The following is a 16,992-nucleotide window of genomic DNA, read 5'->3' on the forward strand; positions in this document are numbered from 1 at the left end:
TTTCTCCTGTATAACTTCATTTTCATTTTCTTGCACATTCATTTCACATTCTAGCCATGAATGACCAGTATTGCCACATTTTTTGTACTTTAAATCACATTTTTTGCATTGTGCCCTGTTTTACCACATAAATAAGATATCTTGTATCACATTCATTGATTAAATGATCATTTTTTCCACAAACATAACAAGTCTTTGGGTGACCCCTGTATTTCACAAAATCCCTATTAGCATGAACATCAATAATATTAGATACATGCATAACATTATCATTTTCCATTTTCAGTATTAATCCACATTCCCATCCCCAGCCCACAGTCCTCTTTCATCATATATCTTTGCAGTGTCCATTGCTTCTTTACATATAGTTAACAAATGTTCTTTCAGTTCTTTTGCTTCAACTCCAGTTCTAAACTGGATCATTATTCTTTTTTTGTTTGTCTATAAAAAGCTTGCATGACATAGTCTGACCATAGATAAATATTTTTCTCTTGTTCATATCCACCCAAAACATTTTCCATGACCTGCCCAGGCTCAAATATCAAGTCATAAAAAGTCTCTTTATTAATTAAAACGAATGCTCTTACCTCGTTTACTTTGACACCCAAAGGTGCTATGACAGAGCCCCAAACCTTATACCTGTCCAAACTTTCTTCTTTTTTTACAGCTCACATGTACTGGATACTTCTTTTTTGTTTCTTTTATTTGTTCTTTGCTATTTCTCCTACAGTTTATGCATACATTTTTGTCTCTTGAACTTTTTTACATTTTTGTCTCTTGAACTTTTTCTGGCACAGTCTCTTCTTCTCCTTTTTCTTCTTCTATTTTCTCCATGATGTTACTCCATGAAATTCTTGCTCCACTTTCTGGTTCACTTTGGTTTACTATTTCTTCCAAATAATCACCCCTCAACCATTCTAATTGGAGGGTTGTAATTACGCATTTCTCAGAGGCAATGATCTCTCCTTCAATCTCCTCTGAAAGTTTTCCTCTGAATCCATCTCTGTTACATCTACAATCTCATTCTCTTCCAATATCATTGTTTTTTTCTGCACCCACAGCATCAGAAAAAAATTCTGGCAGCGATTCTACCATTTCAGCTACATTTTCTTCATCCTTCACTACATTTTCATCCAAAGCTGAATCAGCCATATTTTCTTCCAGTTCTTCCTAGCTGCCTCCATACTTGACCAGGAAACTGGAACTCAGGATGTGTAGCACATATATCCTTCCCCAGATTACCAAGAGTAAGGGAAGTTCCCTGATGCCCTGGTCAATCTGGAGTCAATACCATCTGGAGTCTCCCCTGGAAAGAGACTATTAGCCTACTAGAACTAATTTGGACAACAAATAAAAGAAAATGTTAACAAGTATAGATTGCTTAGCAGTATCTTTATTATGCAAAAACGTGAAGCGACTAATTTATTAATTAATCTGAGTGAAGCAGTGTAGACTAACAAGGAGTCATGGATCCCTTTCCCCATTTCAGAAAGCTCTGTCAGGCTTGCCACGCCATGGGATTTTTAAATTATACACTGGTAATGAATGACAATATAACATGTTAAAGGAATAGTATGAACCTTTGTGGTGTAAAAGGAGCTTCACTTATATATTGATACTTGTACTACAGGCATTACATGGTGAAAAATGAAAATGTTTGCAGTTCCAATATATGGCTGGAGCTGTTATGTAGCATAAAAACAAATAAATAAATACATACATACATACATACATACATACATACATACATACATACATACATACATACATATATACAGGTCTATATTATAACGTCAAAGTCTTACAACTTCAAATGTTATAATATCAAACCCAGAAGAGTGAACACTGGAAATTGCAAAGCTGCAGAACACCAAATACTTTCCTAGGGAAAGTATCCGGTGGGCCGTTTCTGCAGCTTCACTGTTTCCTCGACTCTGGAGCAAAGGTTATGGACCGGGTTAAGGTAAGTGTGCGAACAAAGGTGAGTGTGCAATTGGGCGCAGGTTAGGTGAGTTAGGGTTAGGGCGCGGGTCAGGAAAGTGTGCAATTGTGTGGACATGAGGGTTAGGGTGGGGTAGGTGAGTTAAGGTTAGGGAGTGGGTAAGGTGAGTGTGCGATAGTGACGGACCATAGGGTTAGGGTTGGGTTAAGGTAAGTGGATAGCTAGTGGTGTATGCATGGTTTTGTAGGGTTTTGTGAAGTGTGTGTGTATGGATAATTTATTTTGCTGTGTTTGTGCTGTGTGTATGTATGTCAGAACAGCAAATTTTTTCCCAGGGAGAAAATTTGCTATTCTGACTGTTCGTTTTTTTGGTGTTTCGCTCTACTGGGTTCGATATTATAACATTCAAAGTTGTAAGACTTCGATGTTATAATATACACCCCATATATACATACATACATAAAATTATGTTGAACCACCAACAAAAAAGAACATTTAATAGATTTGGCACTTCTCTCTCACTCTTCTCATTCAGCTTCATCAGGATCTAACCCAAACAATGAATCTTAGTTCCTTTTAAATGAATATACAATCTCATGACATAGGAAAATCATAAAAGTCAGATCTGCTTAACAAAAATGTGAAATGTAGTAATCAATCTAAACTTCTACTAGTGCTTGAAATTAAATGTCAAAAGTGCAATAACATAGCAGTAAATAATATTGAAAAAACAGTGTTCTCATTATAAATTATTTGCAAAAATAGCCTTTGCCTTACATATACATATATAAAGCAATAAAATAATCATACTAAAAATCTTGTGTGTGTGCATGTGTGTGCTTGTGTGTATGTGTGAGTGTGTGTGTGTGTGTGTGTGTGTGTGTGTGTGTGTGTGTGTGTGTGTGTGTGTGTGTGTTTTGTGTGTGTGTTATGAGATGTATGTTCTGCAGCATACCAAGGGTCTGTGGGGACAGTACACATGAGTGTGTTTTGTGAGTTATCCATGTTTTATATTGGCCATGACTCAAATCTTACTTTTTATAAAAATGGGGACTGCACTTTAACAGTGCATCCCCGCAGCATGATATCACTTGTACTTGTGACCATAGCAACGAGTGCATGACATAAATTTCCCTTTTGAGCATATAATATTATGGCTAATATACAGGTATTGTTGTGGGGTTTGGACATTTTGGGATCATTAAAACTTGCCAGCATACCTCTCAAGTGTACCTCATTACGAGGAACGTACCTCATTTGGGGTCTTAAAAAGTTCATGTTCCTCGAATTTCCTCAAAGTTCCACATTGAAAGAGTCTGTCACACATTCAGTGTTAGGAATTTTTTTAAGTGAAATCCACAGTAAATAGAAATTAATCATATTAATTCATTAAAGGATCTTCTTTATAAGTAAAATCAGCATATTTTAACCATTCTAAGACCTTCCTAGTTGAAGGTGTTAGTAAGCCATTAGTATGTGTTCCACATTTTGCCAATTTGTTCCACATTATGAAGGGGAGTGTTCCTCATTTTGGAGATAGAAGGTTGAGAGCTATGCTTGCCAGAGTGAACAATGCATCGGCATTGGCATTCCTTAACTTAGGATGTTGCTGAATCCCATTATCATTCCCAATGGTGCTCTGCATTTGTTTTAATCCCACAGAAGAAATAGAAGGCCACTTGGCACAGAGCCCTAAACAACTTCCTGTAATGGTGATGTAGTATGTAGACATGCTCCCTGTTTGCTCTGAAATAGTATTAATTAACATGATATTAAAGTACAATTTATTAAATATGTTACCATTGAAGACTCCATTGTAGACACACTGATGTTTCTCTCACCAGGCTGAGTAAGGAGAAAGTTACTGTCGGTTGTTTATCAGGGGCCAAGCTCAGCCACATTACACATACACTATGGCTATTGGACCACAAGTATCAGTATGACTCAGTCATAGTCCATATGAGTGTAAATGACCTGAGATGCAACAATCTAGACTATATGAAAAGAGACATCATGGAGCTCTCGGAATATGTGTCCCAGGCATGTATGAGCCTAGCATTGAGCAGAATTTTACCTTCTCCAAGAATGATGCCACAATATGAAAAAAAAATACTGACTTTAATAATTGGCTTAGTTTCTGACATCATTCTAAGGGGGTGCAAAAATTGTTACCATGGAATATGGTCAACAGACCATGTTGCTTTGCCAGGGATGGTGTGCACCAGTGTTTTGGAATTGTTCTCCCCCATAGTGCCTTTTTAGGAAATGTCAAACTGAAAGTACTTCTGACATAGCAAATCAAAACCAAAAAAAATCTCAAAAGGGTTACTGTCCAATGCTTGGAATCTAAACAAAAACCTCTACTCCCTAGAAGATTTCTTCACCCTAGAAAATGCTGGCATCTGTGTGGTCACTTAGACATGGTTTAAAGCCACAGAGAGCACACCAACAGTGCAAGCTTGTAATGCCTTCCACACATTTAGATCAGTTACTACACAGACAGGGACTAAAGGTGGAAGTGTTTTGTTTACATTAAAAATAAATACACCTAAGGCCATTCAAACAGAACAATGCAGTTGAACTTCTTCACATGCAAATCACCAGACTCCAATACCACTTTCTTGCAAGCTACAGGTCCCCGTCTATGACCAAGGAAACCCTTATCATGTATTTAAACTTATTGGAAGCACTCACCGTCCAAGTCGATGCCATACTCATGGGTGACTTTAATTACCCCACTATTAACTGGTAATCATATATAACACCAAATGTACAGGCACAGAGATTCCTGGATTTTGTAAACACAAACTCCCTGGACCAGATTGTCAATACACCAACCAGGTGTGCAAACATATTGGATCTGATCCTAACTAATATGAGAGAGTGCTGTACACCCCCTAGTGTGATGTCTTCTCTGGTAAGGTCAGACCGCAAAATGGTCTCCTTTGAAGTAAAAATAAAACTAGGAAGTACTTTAAGGGTAACTTCCTACTATTAACTGACAACCTGGCAAGATTTCAAGCTCACATACACACTAAAAAAACTGCTGTCTACATGGAACTTTTCACAGAAACCCTACACAAGCATGTTGATAGCTGCATAAAGGCAGCTATACCCACCAGGAAGAAGTACAGAACTAACTCAAAAAACAAGCCATCCTGGTAAAATCAGAACATCAGTAGGCTTTTTAAGGGAAGGAATAAAATCATGGCAAAATTTAGGAGGTGCAGCACCCAGCAAGATAAAAGCACTCTCATCAAACTAAACAGACAACACAGAGGACATACTAAGTCTACCATAGCCAGTTTTGAGGTATATTTGGTCTCCTAGGACAAGGACAACCACAAGGCATTCTTTAGCTATATCTGCAGCTTCAAAGTCAATACACAATTGTGTGCCAAGCTTATGGCAACTTCAACTTTACCTCTCTCTCCCCCTCAACCATCCCTCAGGAAATACCGTCAAGTATAACTCCCCCTGCTATCACTAGGGCTCAGGTTGTTAATGTTCTCTCTATGGCCAACAACACTGCATTAATGGAACCAGTCAATATCACGGGATGCCTTCCAAATAACATGAAACATGACATATCAGGGCCTCTGGAATTGCTATTTAACTGTAGCCTTCAAACAGGCTTCATGCCTCATGAATGGAGAGTAGCAATAGTCCTCCCTCTGCAAAAAGGCAGGTCAAATAAAGACATATAGGTCTTACTAGTCTCATATGCAAACCCACAGAAAGAATTATCATGGAAATGATCAATAATGACATAGGAAACCTCCAGTCACTGGACCTAACCCAGTCTGATTTCATCAAGGGCATGTCATGCCTACTACACCTGGTGTACTTCTTTGAGAGGGCCACTAAAGCAATAGAAGAGGGTAAAATGGTTCACACTGCCTAACTTAACCTGGCTAAGGCATTTGACACAATACCCCACCGGGGCATTGTTAACAAACTTAAGAGATTAGGTACAAACCCTTGTGTCACCCAGTGGATACACAGCTGGCTCACAGACAGGACCCGGGAAGTTAGAGTTGAAGAGCACAGCTCTACAAAAAGGCTAGTTATAATCAGAGTCCCCAAGGGATTGGTCCTGGAACTGCTTCTTTTTGGCATTTCCAACTGGCCAATGTCAATGTCCTCCGATTGACTAAATTTGCAGATGATGGCATATTAGGAGCTCTCACTGAATCACCCTCTGACACAAATGTTCTCCAGGAAGGGCTGACACAGACAAACAACTGGTGCCAGATCCATGGACTAAAACTAAATGCCAAGAAATGCATAACAGTATCCTTTGGGAAGTCATCTATCCCTGGTAATTATCAATATTGATAACACACCTCTAAGAGTTGACCCAGTAGTCAGGGACTTAGGGACACACATAGACAGTAATCAAACCTTTGACCATCATGGGTCTACAGTAGTGAGGAAATCATTCTATTTTGTGCATCTTATAAACAAAGGCATGTCATCTAGCTCCAAGGAAGTCATTGTTCCACTGTATTCGGTATTCATCATACCTGTCATTGAGTACAATGCCCCCTATTGTTTGTACCTAGCCAGGCATATGCAGAAACTGGAACATCCATAGTGGTTCCTCACTAAAAAAATACAGGGCATAAGAGGCATATCCTATCCAGACTGCCTATATGCCCTATCCCTGTATTCTATCTCCTGTAGGCTGTTAAGGGGAGATCTATGCATAGTATACAAGGGATTGTCAGACCTCAAACTGATGGACCTCCTGCATATCTGCAAAACAAACAGCACCAAAATTATCCATTCTAAAGACTTAAACCTTACCTGTGAGATAAATATGATCTGCTGGAAAGACATGTACTTATCCCAGACATTACCCCTTCTCTGAAACAGGCTCATGATCAATGTGAAGCAGAGTTACTCTTGGACAATTGGACTGGGAACAGGAAATTTATCCCTGGTTTGGCACCTATGTCTCTAAAGGACACATGCAACCAGTAAATGGTTCATCTCCTAGGCCCCTGCTCATAAATGTTTTGCCTTCCAAACCAGTTTACACTCATGAAGGGGACCAGAGCTTGTCAGAGATTTGGGGTGCATGGCTATGGTTAAAAAGGACCTTGTGGTCATTAGCCTAGAAAACACATATGAATCTATGAACCTATAATTAGGAGAAAAGCTTAAGAATTGCAGTCCATCCTTGATCTTGCAAATGAAAGTACAACAGAGAACTGTCCAGACATATGCAACAAGTGGAACATCCATAGAGACACATTACTAAAAGGACACAAGACCTTAACAACATGTTTTACCAGGATGAACTCAAAGCCCTGTCACTATACTCAGTATCCCACAGATTGCTAAGAGGTGACCAGTGTCTGGCATGCAAGCCATCCTCCTACCCAGTACTGATGGATTTACTGCATATCAGTAATTCAAATGGCATTAGAAATACTCAGTCCAGCAAACTAAACCTCTTCTGTAACATCAACAGAACAATTTGTAGAGGCAGGTATATCTCACAGAGGATTCTGCTGCTTCGGAACAGACTCCCCATCCATATAAAACAAAGCTCATCCCTGTCTGTATTGAAGCGCAACTTGGATCTGTGGATAGGAAACAGAAAATATAGTCCAGGACTGCCCCCTGTAATACTAATGGACAGAGGTGGCTCTTACATGCTTTATTCCATGCATGGGTCCTGTCACATTATCTATGGTATGATCCCAGTTATTATTATTAAGTGTAATATAAAATTATTGACCATGGGATGGGTAAGGCCAATTTCTAACCAAATGACATAGGTTAATTAAAGCATAAAAAGTGAAACTGGCTAGACTTGAAATGGCCAACAAGGATAACTAACCTGAGTTGTTACATATGAACTATGAACGGAACAAACTCTGGGTATCTATCTATTCGTCTATCTGTCTATCTAGCTATCAATATATATATATATATATATATATATATATATATATATATATATATATATATATATATATATATATATATATATATATATATATATATATATATATATATATTTCTGTCTATCTTTACATCTGTGAATGAACACATTTACAGGTCCCAAAAGTGGCTTTAGATTATTGTCAGTAGTTTTCTTGGATCATATATTAGTAGAGTGCAATATGCCAATTGTCATACCATCATGTTTAGAGAAGTATGGAAAATTTCCTATGTGCTTCATCAAATCTCAAGCATTTACTGAAATGTCTAAGGGTTTGTTGTGGACTATCTGAGGGAGTGTTACAGATAGGTAAACAGAAGTTAATACTAGAATGAGATCAGTTTAAGATAAATTTAAAGATGGAGATAAAGAAATAGACAACCCATTTGGAGATCAGTGGATCTGTAATTCAAATGGCTGTATGATACTGAGCAAATGATGAAGATGAGTACAATAATCTTGCGGGTTATAATTGCTGGACCAGTACATTTCAGTATAATGACAAGGAACAACTAAAAAAAAAAAAAAAAATATATATATATATATATATATATATATATATATATATATATATATATATATTTACATGGATTCGTATTACAAGAACGAAAGTTTACTACTTCGAACTTGTAATAGCAAGCCTCACTTCTGCAAAAGTTCACTTTAACGAAAGTGAACTTTTGCGTAAGTGCACTTCACCGAAAACACCACAGCACAGTGGAGGACATAAAAAACAAGCTAACCTTAGGGTTAGGGCATGGGTTAGGGTAAGGGGATAATTAGTAAAGCTATCCCCTTACCATAACCCATGCCCTAACCCTAAGGTCCGTGACTGTCGCACCATAGTGGAGGACATTTCTATGTCATTAACTGCGCTGCAGTCGTCACGGACCTTAGGGATAGGCACGGGTCATGGTAAGGGGTTATCCCCTTACTATGACCCATGCCCTAACCCTAAGGTCCATGAGTACTGCATGGAAGTTCATTACAACATCCTTTCATTGTACTGAACTTCGCATAAGTGCACTTTCACTGCAGTGAACATTCCATGCACTATTTCAAATTAGTGAAAATTCGATCTAGTGTATGGAACCCATATATATATATATATATATATATATATATATATATATATATATATATATCATCACAGCAACAGCATTTATGTTCTTAAAACTTGTGTTTGGGTTTCTCTAATGAGTACAGTAGTACCTTCGGTAAAGAACTACAAAATGCACCAAAGAAAAGTTTAAAATGTCATTGTTTTGAGAAAATGGATCAGAGAGCTAAGAAAATGGAAGTAATTTTTTGAGAGCAGTTGAAATGGAATAAGGACAGATACTACTAAGTACTGGTGCAACAGAAATATAGGTTACAGGTTTTTCTGAAAATGAGACATGAAAGCTTATAAAGGGCTAACTGTTTTGCTTAAAATGGTTGAAGCATAGCTTGCTACTGTTTTTCCATTTACAGATTCATACGTATGTACTAGGCTAGCTATCCTTGTTGGCAATTTTAAGCCTGGTCAGTTTCCTTTTTTATGCTTGAATTAATCTATCCCATTTGGTTTGGTTATGCTCATAGGTACTTACTAGGCTATTGATCCATAAAAATCTTTAGAAGCCTAGTTATACAGTTCCATGAAGTTTGTAGCCCATATATTTTAAGAATTAATAACCCAGAGATGAGCAGGTCATTTATTTGTTGCTCCTATTCATGAAGAATAAGGGTGCAAAACCATAAGTGAATTTATGGTTACCCATCCATTTGTCCAGATTACATTGGAATATTGTAAGAGAGGCACTTTGCTTTATGTAGAGAAGCAGACAATCAAAAAGAAGTGGAATTCAGTGTGCTATGTCTGTTCTATTTAAGTTTCAAAAAGATGTAGATCTTTTGAGCAGGTGTTTATGCCTCCAATGGATTTGCAAATGTGTAGAAGGTCTGACAGGATAGGGTCTGTTGAGGATTTGTACATGAAGCAGAGATCACCCCTCAGTAGCCTGTAAAGAGGGACAAAGCTTTGAGATGATCTGTATAACAGCTTTTATGACTTAGGCCCTTGCTTTTCTTAGTAAGAAAGTATTGTGGGCATTCAAGTTGTGTCATGTATTTGTGCAGGTACATAATGTAGGGGACATTATACTCAATAATTGGCTTGATGACTGCAGAATGCAATGGGATGATGACATCCCTGGACCTGGATTCCATGCCCTTAGTAATAACTTGTGAAATAGAAAAAGGATTTTAATACAATACTGAATACATAATGGTCAAAGGACATTTTGCTCCATACACAGGCTGCCGGTTCCCTAACTACTGGATCTATTTTTAGGGATGTGTTGTCACTGTGATAGCTTTCAGGGACTTCTTGCTTACTGATGGATACTATTATACATTTCCTGGCATTTAGTTTTAGTCCATGGTTTTGGCCCCTGCTATTGGTTTGAGAAAGGCCTTCCAGAGTATCTTGGTGTCTTCCAGGGAGTTTATGATGGCACTGAGTTTACAGTCATCTGAAAACTTGTTCAGCCCTAAATCCTTAACAGTAACTTTAATATCTGGGAAGTAAATGTCAAAGAGTAGTGGCCCATGGACTGATCCCTGGGGTACACCACTAGTGGCAAGTTTTTGGAGGAGGAAAAGGAGCCTACCCTAATTTTCTGCGTTCTCTTTGTAAGCATTTTGCTAGTCAATGAATTACACAAGAATTAACATCTAGCTAGGATAGTTTATCTGTAATAACTGAGTGTGGAATGGTGTCTAATGGCTTTGTGAGGTCTAGATATGTAGCATGGACTGGTTTGCCCTCATCCATTACTTCAGTAATCCTCTTGAAGTAGTCCACCAAGTTAAGTAGTAGGATCTGCCCTTGACATACCCAAACTGGCTTGCGTTAACAGTGTGTAGTTTAATGATGTCCTTATTTATTATTTCCATAATGATCCTTTTTGCAGCCTTACAGTAGAGGCTGTTCAGACCTATGGGTCTATCATTTTCCCAGGTTTGTTGATACCCCATCTTTATACAAGAGAATGACAGATGCTGTCTTCCATTTCTCTTGCACAAAGCCTGTTTGGAAGCTGACATTGAATAGTATCTGTAGGGGGTTTGACAGGACCTGATTAAAGCTGGACAATAAGTAGCCTGGCATATTATTCGGCCCCATAGAAGCAGTGTTCTTGGACTTGGACAGTGCCTTGAGACCTTGTTCATGGGAGATTTGATGGAGGGGTGTTGATGCAGTTAGGAGATTTAGAATATAGGAGGGGATACGAGGTGAAGTTAGAGCTAAATGTATCTGTTAGAAGATTGGCTAAGTCCTCTTGGTTTGAGTATGTGATATAATTTACTATTAACTCTGCACAGTACTGGCCATTGTTTCTAAGGTTTCTAGTTAAAGATGCCGTTGTGGTTATCTTTTGCCTGAGTTGCTATTTTTATCATGTATCTGGCACTGGCTGATTTGATCAGCATCCAGATTATCTTGTTAAGTTTAACAAGAGCTTTATTTGCATCTTGAGAGTTACATTTATTTTTATGTCCAATTAATTTTTTCTTTTGTTATAGGGCCTGTTTATATGTGGAGTCTACCACAGGGGGTTACTTTTGAAGTTGGTATTGTATTTATTTTGGAGGGAGACAGATGTATCTATGCAGCTATTCACATGCACATAGAATTTGGCAGCAAAGGATTCTGCATAAGCAGTAGATTCATCGAGTTGGACAAGGATGGTGAATTTAGCCAGGTTATCCCTTAGTTTCAGTAATTAGTCTTGACATAATCTTTGAATACCAAGGTACTGAAGGATGTTTCTAGCTTCACTCTTAAGGTGAATCTTACTGATTTGTGGTCCAATTTGACCAGGGGGGTTATAATTGGTAGGTAGCAGACCTGCTCCATATTGGTGAGGACTATGCCCTGGATTTTATTGCTCTTGGTTGGTGGCTGGAGGAGACACGCTACTTATGAAAAGATTAGTTAGTAGGGCATAAAAGGTGTTAAGAGTTCATAGGTTCATATGTGTTTACTAGGCTAATGACCACAAAGGCCTTTTTAAGCCTAGCCATGCATCCCAAATCTCTGGCAAGTTTTGATACCCTTGATAAGCCAAAAAATTTCAGGTAAACACCACTGAAGTATGCTCCCAGAGAAACAGGAAACTTTGGAAAAAACAGAAAACGTATCACCATGGTTGAATGATGAATAAAATCTTTTAATGAAAAAAGTTCACTAACAACTCAGAAACAGGACAAGTGCTTTTGGCGTAATGCCTTCTTCAGATCCTGATTATTGTGTCCTGAGTGTCTAATTTTAAAATCCAAACTTCCAGTGACTGATGCCAACTTTGGTCAATTGACCAATTTAAAAAGCAATCGAAAACATTATTCCACTATATTTAATGAACCAGCCAATCACAAGTTGCTAAATCAAGGAAGTTCAAAAATATCTTCTCTGTCTCTTCCTGTTAACTTTCTTTCAATGGAAACTTGTTTCTTCATTCCAGCACATCTAGCCAAACTTATCTTGCTGTAGAGAATGTGATTTAGTGAATAGAACTGAACAAGAAGAGGCTAAATGGATCATGAATTTGAGAGATCACCATATACCTGGTCTAAATGGCATAGTTTCATTAAAACCATTTCTGAAGGAAAGGAGACTAAATAGTAGAAGTTAGAATGGTCTACCACTGATTATAAGAATATCTAGCCATTGGACTTATAACAACTGACTTGAGCTCCTGTGTATGTTTGCACAGGAAGAACAACTTCTATAGGTGGAAATGGAGCCCTGCCGTCTTTTCAGTTTCTATATTGGCCAAGAAAAATGAAAGCTGATAATTGACTACTTTCATGCCTTGGTTTCTGATTAAAATATTTATAGAATAACCAAGAGCTACAGATGATTCTCAGCCTATTTATGACTGAGATTTTCAGTGTGATATGAACGAAGATCTCTTTGATAAAACAGAAAACTGTTCTATCTACATAGAAAGTGCTATTCCTGTTGGTGGGAAAGGAGCCTTGACATTTTCTTAGTTTCCTTATTGGTTGAGTGAAACACAAGCCATAATTTGATTGACTCTTTTTTTTGAGCTATGGGAGATGAATGATGCAGATTTCAGTCTCTTTTTGACTGTGAGTTATTAACAGCAATAAGGTCACTCTATGACATTTGTTGGCTTATTTTTGATTAAATAAAAATGTAGATTAACACAACGATATGGACAAAGACTTTTTTGATCAAAGCAGATCCTCATTGCAATAGAGGCTTACATTTACAGGAAGTGCTCCTTGCATTGGTGGAAATAGGGTTTTGCCGTTTTTCCAGCCCCCCTATCGGTCGGGTGAAACAGAACATAAAAATAGAGATCTGACTGTTTTATATTTGATTCATAATGTTGATGGGAAAGGTGCCTTGATGTCTTCTTAGTTTCCTTATTGGCTGAGTAAAATACAAACCGTAATTTGATTGACTCTTACTGTGAGCTACGGGAGATAAACAATATAGATTTCAGTCTATTTAAGACTGGGAGTTATTAACAACAACAAAGTCACCCTATGACATCCATTGGCTATTTCTGACTAAATAAAAATGTAGATCAACACAATGATATGAGCAAAATACTTCTTTGATCAAAGTAGAGCCTCATTGCTATAGAAGCTTACATTTACAGGAAGTGCTCCTCGCATTGGTAGAAATAAGGCTTTGCCATTTTTTCCAGCCCTCCTATTGGTTGGGCAAAATTGAACAGAAATAGAGAGTCTGACTGTTTTATATTTGGTTCAAAATAAGGAACTATGAACCATAGATGCAGATTTCAGTCTATTTTGACTGGGAAGCTTAGTCTGACACACCGACAGGGTCAAAGACTTTTGTTGACAAATGCAGGAATATGCCACTGATACGATGGTAGCCAACATAATGAGTCCTCGATGTTAGACTTACTTATATTTTGAAAAGCAAAGATAAAAAAAGATATTTGACTTATCATTGCCTGATAGAGCTTCCAGGTAAATCTATTGATCTGGCAGTAGGAAAGCAAGCACTACTTTTATTCCTATTGGCTGATATGGCGAATTGCAGCTCCAAATGATATTTCATTGGTTACTGAATCAAAAGCTGATTTATTTCATTGTCTACATATTTTGAACCCAAAATACCATTTACAAGTGTTATTTATAGAACTTAGAGGCCAAGAGCTGATGCTATTATGCATAATCATAGGCATGAAGCCTTAGGTTATCATCTAAATTGTCATTGATTAAAAGAGGAATTTGCCATTTTTGTAGAAATTCTATTGGCTAGAAGATGAGCAGCTGAAAGTAGCAGTTTGTTTTTTATTCTCACTCATTGGTTACTGAATCTACAGCTGATTTATTTCATTGTCTACATAGTTTGACCCAGAAGACCATTGGCAAGTGTTATTTATAGAACTTAGAGGCAAAGAGGTGATGCTATTATGCTTAATCCTATAAATCCTTAGGTTAACATCTGAATTGTCATTGGTTAAAAGAGGAATTTGCAGTTTTTGTAGAAATTCTATTGGCTAGAAGATGAGCAGACTAAAATAGTAGTTTGTTTTTCATTCTCACTGTGATTTTTGGAAAATAATTAATTGACAATAATAACAAAGAAGCTTAAAAGTGTGATGATTATGCTATCATCTTTGTATAAGTAACAGGAGGCTATCCAGTGACAATGGGGACATCAATTGTATTTGGATCGGATGGCTAAATATGCCATAAATTAATGTCTTTAAATAGAGATTTTACATATGGGATTTTAATATGAATAAAGAGAGACTAAAAATATTGTAAAGAACTTAAAGAGTATCACTAATAACATGATTTATGCAGTCTGTATCCTTAGTATTTCAGCCATAAGAGGCTGTTTACTGTTCATCAAAAAGTATTTGTTTTTGGTATGATGACAAGGAGGTGTGTAGTGATCACCAGCATGCCATTGGCTAGATGTTCCAGAATGAAGAAGCAAGTTTTCTTTGAAAGAAAGTTAACAGGAAGAGACAGAGGAGATATGTTATTGGTGAAAACTTGAACTTCCTTGTTTTAGCAACTTGTGATCGGCTGGTTCATTAAATATAGTGGAATAATGTTTTTGATTGCTTTTTAAATTGGTCACCTGACCAAAGTTGGGATCAGTCATTTGAAATTTGGATTTTAAAATTAGACACTCAGGGCACAATAATCAGGATCTGAAGAAGGCATTACACCGAAAGCACTTGTCCTGTTTCTGAGTTGTTAGTGGGCTTTTTTCATTAAAACGTTTTATTCATCGTTCAACTGTGGTGATACATTCTCTGTTTTTTTTTCCAAAAAAAAAAAATATCCTTGATAAGTGTAGGCAGGGGTTTGGGATCTTAAATGCAAAGAATTTTGAGGGAGCAATGGAGTAATTTGTTAGAAGTATATATATATATATATATATATATATATATATATATATATATATAAAGAGAGAGAGAAAGTGAAAGAGAAAGATAGGAAGAGAGATATGAATGATTGAGAGATTATTTTTTTGTTAATCTACTGTATTCTCTTTGCCCTCTGTTCCCCTTTTTCCTAACTTTCGTATCCACCTACTTTCCACCCATGTAAATGAAATGAACTGGTATTCATCCCTGTAGAATTGCAGAGCAAGGCTGCCAGTATAATGGGTTAATCCCCCTAGCAGGAATCTCTATGTCATGGAACTCTCAGAATGAGTCAGTGAAATCCCACAATATTAGTGCAATCTCACTTGTTGGCTAACTTCTATAACTTATTAATTTCCACTTGTGCACTTGCTATGTATATGTGCAGGTTTTTCCTATGCACTTTAGTCCATCTTGAGTAGTTTGAAATCTGCACAGTTTGCTTGGACAGCTCTTTCTTTATAGGATACATACATGCATGCACCAGCTGTTTGCACATTACTGCATTAGCATGTTAGCATAGCACCTTTATTTGTAGATTCACCATGGACGCTTGTGCAATCTATGATTATGAATAACATTCACTCTTTTTGATAATGTGAATGGCTAAGAAAACAATTATACAAAGAAGGAAATCTAACACTGTGCCAAAAGTTGGAGATGTTATAGTGATGGTAGATGAATGAAAACTTAGGAAAAGTCCATGAGAAAAGTATACTTCTAAAAGTTTAATACTGAAAAGCTACAGAGACACAGTTTTGCACTGATGTTTTATGAATAATAAGTTAACAGAATTGTAGAAACATTTGAATAACAATCATGCTTTTCCATTTTCTATTAATTATTTGTTAGTATAGGGAAAATGAGTGAAACATTGTTTCAGTAAATATGGGACAACTATTCACAAAATAACTTAAAAAGAAAATGTCATAAAATTTAAACAATGAACATTGGTGGGAACCTAGCCAAGAAATAATATAACATGGGTTAAAAGTGTTGAAAATTGCCAATGTAAAAATAAAAAGTAAAATATTCAGTAATGAAATAAATAGAATACTGTAAAACATAAAAAAAATAAGAACAGAGTCCAAAAAAGCAGTGTTTTGTCTGAAATGCTTACATAGAGAATAAAAATCTGTCTGACATCTAGAAACTGCTGTAACAAACTTTACAAAAGCATAGACCAGTACAAAATTTCAGCTGAAGAAATTTATCTTTCTGCAGAGGTCATGGTTTATGTAAATGCCTTCAAAACTGAAAATCAAGTGCTCCATTTAAAAATGAAGAATGACTGTGGTTTGTGGCTCTGAGAATATGACTATCAGATTTCACAAAGGTGATGTGAATCCATGGTCAGAACTACAGTTATGCTAGTTAACTGAAAGGACTCCCTATTCAACGAAGTTTGGTAGTAAATGTTCTGTTATACAGTCGGTCCTCTGAAATCTTCTGAGTATGTGAATGTACTTTATTTGAGTCTGACCCCAAAGGGGAAATTCTGTTTTCTTGAAGAAAAGTTACTGTAAGTGGATGTGGAATGTGAGGCCCCAAGAGTTGCATTCTTTGTTTCCCATGTGATTGTTGAATTAGAATTCTACATTGAGCTAATTTTTTTTTAATTTGAGAAGAATTCAAATTCTTATAATTTGCAATCATGG

This window comes from Protopterus annectens, chromosome 9.part0 (genome assembly GCF_019279795.1).
Source record: "Protopterus annectens isolate FY-2018-M chromosome 9.part0, PAN1.0, whole genome shotgun sequence".
In the NCBI taxonomy this organism is placed as follows: Eukaryota; Metazoa; Chordata; order Ceratodontiformes; family Protopteridae; genus Protopterus; species Protopterus annectens.